The sequence below is a fragment of the Episyrphus balteatus genome, chromosome 1 (assembly GCF_945859705.1).
Source record: "Episyrphus balteatus chromosome 1, idEpiBalt1.1, whole genome shotgun sequence".
NCBI classification, from domain to species: Eukaryota; Metazoa; Arthropoda; class Insecta; order Diptera; family Syrphidae; genus Episyrphus; species Episyrphus balteatus.
This window is the reverse complement of record NC_079134.1, coordinates 62,009,735-62,017,566: the sequence shown is the minus strand read 5'-3', so window position 1 is coordinate 62,017,566 and position 7,832 is coordinate 62,009,735. Positions and strand designations below refer to the sequence as shown.

Below are 7,832 nucleotides of genomic sequence, written 5' to 3'. Positions count from 1 at the left end.
AAAATATTTGTACGTTTATTACCTTTTCAAAAAAGTACGTTTCATAATAGATCTCATGTAAAAGCGTTTGTGTGTATGAGTGAATGTGTTTTGCTCTCTTGCCATCGAATTCTCTGGTTTTTTCCTCTCAGGTCAGGATATTGGTTTTCATTCATTGTCTCTTTATGACATCGCCATCGCACTCAAGCGTGCGGGGTGACATGCAAATGGATGTAGGTATACATATATTTTTATATGGATATGGTGTTTGTGGACGAAAACTGGTTTGAAATTCTATATTTTCATGAAGAGTGGGTGTCCCCGAATGACGAACTCAGACTTCATGTAAATGAGTTTGTGTGTATTAGTGACCTTTCTTCGCCATACATCTCTCACGTTCAACGTCATCTCAACTCAGTTCTCTCTCGGTTTCTTTATTTGCATTCTCTTTCACTTTCTAGAGAACCAAAGTCATAAAATTAAAGTCTATTTACCCTTCAAGCAAGAAAACGGAGTCCAGAAAAGACAGTCCGACCTCCGACCGAGAAAAGCGGGGTTGCACTCACACACTTGCAACTTTTTGTGTATGAACACAAAGTCGAACGAGAATCGTGGTGGAAAGTGAGAAATGGAAAAAAAAGTGAAACAGACATAGCCAACAAGAGCAAAAGCGTCATTTTGTTATGTTTCGTTGAAGTGTATAGTCGCGTCGCGTCGTGTCTCGTGTCGTTGTTATTATAATATTAGTATAATTATAAACAATATCAAATTATAAACAATATGGAAACAAAAAAAGGTATGTTGTATATATCGTTCAAAGTGTTTGGGTAAAAATGTTGTTTCTTCTTGTGTTGTAGATGTAATCTCTAATGATGAAGAAAAATCTAGAAGGTGAAACATGCGATTGGGTATCTAAAAAAACACCAACAACAGCAGCAGCATCAAATGAAATAAAATGAAAAAAAATGTATTGTATTTTATATTGTATTTATTGTGAAAATTTCGTTTGCCAAAATAAAATAAAAAATAAAACAGTTTCAGTGAAAAAAAAATAAATCTTGTTCTTTTTTTGGTCGCAAATGCGATACTTCATCCCTTTTTTATTCCTCTTTCTGGTAGGTTTTCGCTGCTCCGACTCAGGTCCGCCTTCGGCTCCATTTTCTCGGAATGGAGATTTTCACCACACCAATACATATGCAATCGACTTCGCGGTGATTATAATTTCCATACTAATTTGAGCCGCCTTCGGACCAGTTTCTGATCCGAAGTCGGACTCAGCTCCGCCTCAGGCGGAGCGGATTCGGACCGAGGTCGGACCTGTTTGCTTGAAGGGTAGGTAGAAAAAACAAATAAGCATCAAGAAAATAGTAAAAAAAAAAAGGGCAAGCCTTGCAAGTGTATATTGCGGTTAAATGAATTCATTCATTTATGTTTTCGTTTTCCGTTCGTTTTACTCAATGTGCAAGAGTCATGTTAGGTATATTTTACCCCGTTTGTATGACCGATTTAAAGATCGAATTGAAACTGAATCGAAATTTCGATCCACGTATATGGAAGTACCAGATCGAGGAATCGAATTGAAATAGAATCGAAAACACAATTTTTCTTTTTAATATATTTGCAGTAAAATAGAAAAATCTAACCAAAAACAAAGTGAATTTGCAAATAAGAAGACAATTACACACAATTTCCACCATAAATTATATCTCGAGTATTCAATTCGTTAGGTATATATGCATATATTCGATTCGATTCAGCTCCCCGAAGCGGATCGGATCGACAAATCCGGATTCAATTCGATTCAGGTATATATAGACCTAAATGCTGATTCAATTCGGATTTAAATCGCCATACAAACGGGGTATTTATGAAGAAAAAAATGGTATGATATTCAGTGTTGAATTTTTCTATCTTTCTGCGCTACTATGTACCTACATTACTTGGTATTCTATATGACTTTTGCAAGAGGCACAGGAATCTGATCGACTTTTTTTTCAGTGATGATATTTATTTTAGTAGTTTAAAAAACAAATTTTTCGATATTTTTTTTTGGGTTTATTTTTTAAAACTATTAGGTACATATTTGTTAATTTATTTGAATGTTTTTAACTTTTTCTTTCGAATTTGTACATAGGTTTATATATTATATTATTAATTGATATTATTGGTATTCATATACATATGTATATTTTTCTCTTCAATTAAGTTAGATAAAATAAATAAATAAATACTTTTTGTTTTTACATACGAAATTAGGTATAATAATATTTTTTTTGGATTTTAATTAGTTTTGGTTAAAAAACAATACATTTTATTTCATTATTATAAGTAGGTACAAGATACTCAATAGTTTAATTAGAAAGGTGATAAACATAACAAATTCCTTATAACAAAAAAAACAAAAAACAATTTAAATGTTAAACTGCTTGGTATGCAGTTTAACAGCTTTGTATGTCAATATGTCGGAGGCAACCCGAATCGAACTTTATGTATGAATTTAGTACTCAAAGTACTTAATTTAATCTATTAAAGTACTTTTCGTTTTAAAATAAGCCTAAATATGAACTTTGTACACTTACTAAACTTAGTAACTTCTGAGAAACCTTCACAACTGATAATTAACGACTTTTAAAACTAAAAACACTTGTTTAATCCTAAGTTATCTATTTGTATAATGAATTTTTAGACCTTACTATGTACTTGTAAATCTCCTTAAGGGGTAATAACACCTTGTAAACCACGAAATCTTGCGTCATTTTCATCACCGTATAAAACAAAGAGGAAATATTATTTTCTTTTGGTGTTTGTTTAGTTTAATAAAGTATATTAATAGGTAACCGAATAGGCTAATGTTAAATTTTTTAATGATGTGAAATTTTTTAAATGGCGGTGTAGTTCCGGATGATAGTAAAATCCTGTGCTCCCATCGGGCGACCAACTAACTCCTATTAATTATTAATAGGAGTTAATTAATTTTTAATGAAATGGCATTAGTTTGAAAAAACTATTTCATTCCAAAAACAAAATTCGTTGAAAAAAAGACCATAAAATCGTTAAATTTTAATATTTCAAAAAAATCCTACGTACTTCACGGTGATGAAAATGACGCAAGATTTCGTGGTTTACAAGGTGTTATTACCCCTTAAGCTTGGTAGATACTATTTTCACTATTTAAGCGCGATTGAGACTCTCAAAACTCAAAAACTTTGTACCTAAGTGCTAAATGTTCTTCAGGTGTCTAGAATATTAACCCCTAAATATGTACCTACTCTTTAACCTAGGTTGAGACTATCAAAACTCCAATTACTAGTTAAGTCCTAAAAACACAAGTTCGGACAGGAAACCACCTTGGCCATTGTCTCGTGTACTTGACACTTTAAAAAGGGCATTCGAAGTAGTTCATTTGGCAAGTGCGGGTCGATGCCTGGCGTTGACCCATTTCACTCACGGCCTTAGTAGCAAATTTTATTAAACATGTTCAGTTCTGTCAATCAAATCAACTAACAAGAAAAATCTTTAATAAATTAAAAACTCGTGCGTTTTTTTTTTTTTTTTTTTATTAATGAAAGTGCTGTGTTGCTATGATTATTGCGACACTCATTCAAAATGGCGGCTTGGTGCTTACAATAGTATCATGTAGGCATTATTAAAATCAGTTGTTACTTTTTATGTTTGACATTATTTGTCAAAAAGTAAATTAAGTGTTCAAAATTATTCGTGTCGTGTGTTCTTTTTAATTGCTTTACAGAACAAGTATTGGTTTCGTGCTAAAAAAAATTCGAGATTTTAATCAAAACTAACATAAAGATGATGGAGAAATCCGAAAAAGTGGTTTACGTCATGACGCCGCGTCCGTCGGTCTGTGCGAATGTGCTCGTCGGTGCGTCCATGTGTACATTAAGCTGCAGGCTAAACGGATGGGCCGATTTTCTTAAAATTTGGTACGGATGATTTTTTCGTAATTTCGCAGTTGTGTTTTTTTTTTTTGTTGTGTAATGTCTTTTAAAAAGTGTACATCCAAAAAAATGACATTTTTAAGTTAATATCATTTATTTCATAAAAGGATAAGCCAATTTTATTCAGATGTTTCTTATAATTTTGAAGTCTAAAATATGATGAAATTTTCAGAAAATACCTACATAGTTTTTGAAGAAAAAAAAATTAATTTTTGACATTTTATTTCTTTTATTTTTCTTCCGAAAACTTAACCAATCTTTTAATTCCGATAGTTATTTACATAGATAGGTGCTTTAAACTACAAGAGCAAGTAAGTGTGTCCTGCATTTTATTTTTTATATTAATATCTTTGTATTGCAACAAACAGTGATTTTTATTCTAGTTTAACAACATTAATATCACATATCATTATGAATTAAGGTTAAATTTGAAATTTGAACTTCAAAGTTCATATCATTAAAAACTCCACGTTTAGTAAAATCTCAGCATAATTCGTAATACCTAATATAATAATGCATTATAATATTCATTTTATTTAACCTGGACATGAATTTGTACAAACTATTAAGAATAATTAGACCCTAATCAGAACAAAAAGACCTAAAAAAAAGTCTTAGAAATATGTAGAATTAATAGGACTCAATGAGTTTATGTAGATTATTTAGGTTCTAATAAGTGTTTAATTATAATATTTTTGCTCCTCAATAACTACCCAAAATGGGATTTTTTCCGATAACTGACTATTTGAGGTCTTGAGTAGAGGTTATTTCCTTTACAAATTAGGTGCTATTTAAAGCCTATTAAATCTAAACAGAGATTTTTTGTGTTTTAAATAGGTTTTAAATAGTGCCAAATGTTCGACTCGGGAAAAGAATAAACTTTTCTCTTGGGCAGCCATACACTAATAGATGTGCTGCGGTTCAATTTAACTCTAAAAGGACATTCACAGAGTTTACCAAGACACAAAATGAAAGCACCAATACTCCTAGAAGCAAGTTTTTAGTCAAATCCGAAGCTAGAAATAAGACCTTGCTCCGAAAAAGAAATCTAGCTGCTAACATCAACAAAACTAAGAGCATTGCAAGAAAAAGAAAAAGAAGTGGCGCCAACTCGTATTATGGTAACGCTGAAATGATATCCGAGATCCCAGATAAACCAAGTGAAGAATTGCTCTTAGAAAAGCAAAACAAACTTCAAATGATTGAGAGCAATTATTCAAGAAAAAGAGAAATTAAAGTTGAAACGCGTATTCAATCCCTTGATGAGAAGGGGTTTGATGTTAGACATCAGATGGTTACTGCTTCCAATTTCGGCAAAATATGCAAAGTAAAAAGTGTAGCCAGCTACCGCAATATTATTAAGCATATTTTGTACACTCCCATATCAAATTGCAACATGTTATGGGGCCTTCAAAAAGAGAAAAAAGCAATCCAAAAACTAGAAGAAGCGATAAAAATCAAAGTACGAAAATGCGGATATTTTATTGATAATGAGTTTCACTACCCTGGAGCAACACCTGACGGCTTAGTAGGCGAAGATGGCATTTGTGATCTGTGATCATCAATCAAAAACTTGACTATAAGCGATGCAGTTGAAAAGAAAATACTAAAATATCTTCAGAAAAGCGGAGATACTTTTGTACTAAAAAAAAAACGAAGATTATTTTTATCAAGTGCAAGGACAACTGCACACTACAAAACGATCCCATTGTTTTTTTGGTGTATGGACATCATGCGATTTTGTTTATATAAAAATACATAAAAACGACTCATTTTGGGAAGACAAAATAAAAAACAAACTACCAAATTTTTATAAAGACCATTTTCTATTGGAATTATGTGATCCACGGATTCCAAGAAATATGAGGGTATGGAATACGTAATATAACAGCAAACGATCCACTTTCTATTGGAATATTATTACTTTTCAAAACTATGCGTATTTTTCTAAAACTGTAACACTTTTTTCTTCTTTCGTTCCATACCTTCAAATTGATATTGAACATTGAGTAATAATATATCTGAAGCAGTTAAACTTTTCACAAACATTCGAATCATACCCGTCCATTAAACTACTGGCGTTTCGAACCATTCTTTGAATAAATAATTGGACACACTCTAAAGGGCCCAACCCATAGAATCCGTTGCGTCCGTTGCGTCGAAGTTTTAAAATAAAATACACACGTTGTTATGGGAAGCGACCCATAAGCGACGGATCGGACGGAGACGGACTTCCCATAAGAACGTGTGTATTTTATCGAGCTGTCAGTCAAAAACTTCGACGCAACGGACGCAACGGATTCTATGGGTTGGGCCCTTAAGACTGGGTTCCCTTTTTCAGCAAAGTCAAATCTCATGTAAAAGCATTTGTGTGTATTAGTGAATGTGTTTCGCTCTCTCGCCATCGAATTCTCTGGTTTTTTACTCTCAGGATGTTGGTTATGGTTTTCATTCATTGTCTCTTTGTGAGATCGCCATCGCACTCACGCGTGCGGGGTGACATGCAAATGGATGTAGGTATACTACATAGATCTTTATATGGATATGGTGTTTGTGGACGAAAACTGGTTTGAAATTCAATATTTTCATGAAAGATTTCTGGAGTGTATACCTATTTATTTTTGAAATGAAAAAGAAACTTGTTTCCATGTTGCTGTTGTGGATGGCATTTGAGTTTTTTGTGTATCAGAGAAATTTTTTGCATTATAATAATAATTATAGTTGTTCAGCGGAGAAGCAGGTAGAGGATTTGTTATATGGGTGCATTGATATAATATACTTGACAGTATCCTTTGTGTAGTTTGTATAAAAATATGAGTAGATGCGCAGAAGGATTGATTTTCAGGTTCTTGCTCACTTTTGAGTTGTTCTTCGTTGATAAATTTTTTGTCTCGCACTCGCGCGTGCCGGCTGACATGGAAATGTATTTACTTACAATATATAGAATGTTTAGGTGCTTATGTGTATGTTGTTTGAGGATGGACTCGATATCAATCCAATTTACTTTCAACACCTTTTTAAAAAGATTTTTTTTAAAGTCACCAATGCAATGAACTCAGTTCGTAACTGAATCGATTTTGTTTTTTATTTACCTATACCTACATTATTAGGAAACAAAAATAAGGCAGCATTAATAACTTATAAGTTACTTTTTTTTAAACCTTGAAATTAATTTTTCAATTATGTAATCAAAGTTTAGGGAAGTTTTCAAAAATAATTTTCAAGCTCAACACTTTGAAAAAAAAAATGATCTATTTTTTCAAACTGATATTTTATTTATAAATTCAGATAGGCATTAGCTACTTTTTTGCTTGTTTCCTCAGTAGGTGTAATTTTAAAAACTTTTTTTTGCTAAGGAAACATACTGAGCATCTTCACCTACTCAAAACTATTTCTATAAATACCATCAAGTGCATTCTAACCACAAATACACTTATATAACCCTTTACCCATTCCCCCGCGAAAATATAACTATTATAACTTCAAACCTACAAAAAAAAACCGAATCCGCAACATATAAACAAAGACAATGAAAAACAAAACGACTTATGTATTTATATTATATAACCCCGCACGCACGCGCGAGTGTAGTATAATAAACAATACAACACAGAAATCAACCTAAATATAGAAATCAATCATTGTGCACAAGCACATGTCAAATGTCAATACACATTTTTACACACAAACAAATGCATACCACATATCTAATCCTTTACCTATATCCCCGCACGAGCGATGTGAATATTACACAATGCAAAAAATTTCGCTGACACCAAAAAAAAACCCAAAAGTGTCAACTCGCAACCGCGGGTGCGAAATGAATTGTTAGAAAAAACCCAAGAGTCAACAAGAACAAAACAACCCTTTTTGAAAACAAAAGATAATGATCTTGCA

General features: G+C 32.4%; 1 long non-coding RNA gene across 1 annotated transcript; it reads left to right on the top strand.

Moving 5' to 3' along the window:
* The first annotated feature begins 296 nt into the window (after positions 1-296).
* Positions 297-1,035, top strand: LOC129907144 (uncharacterized). Its single transcript, XR_008770978.1, has 2 exons — positions 297-775; positions 837-1,035. It is a non-coding gene; the product is annotated as an uncharacterized LOC129907144 (long non-coding RNA).
* Positions 1,036-7,832: the final 6,797 nt, after the last annotated feature.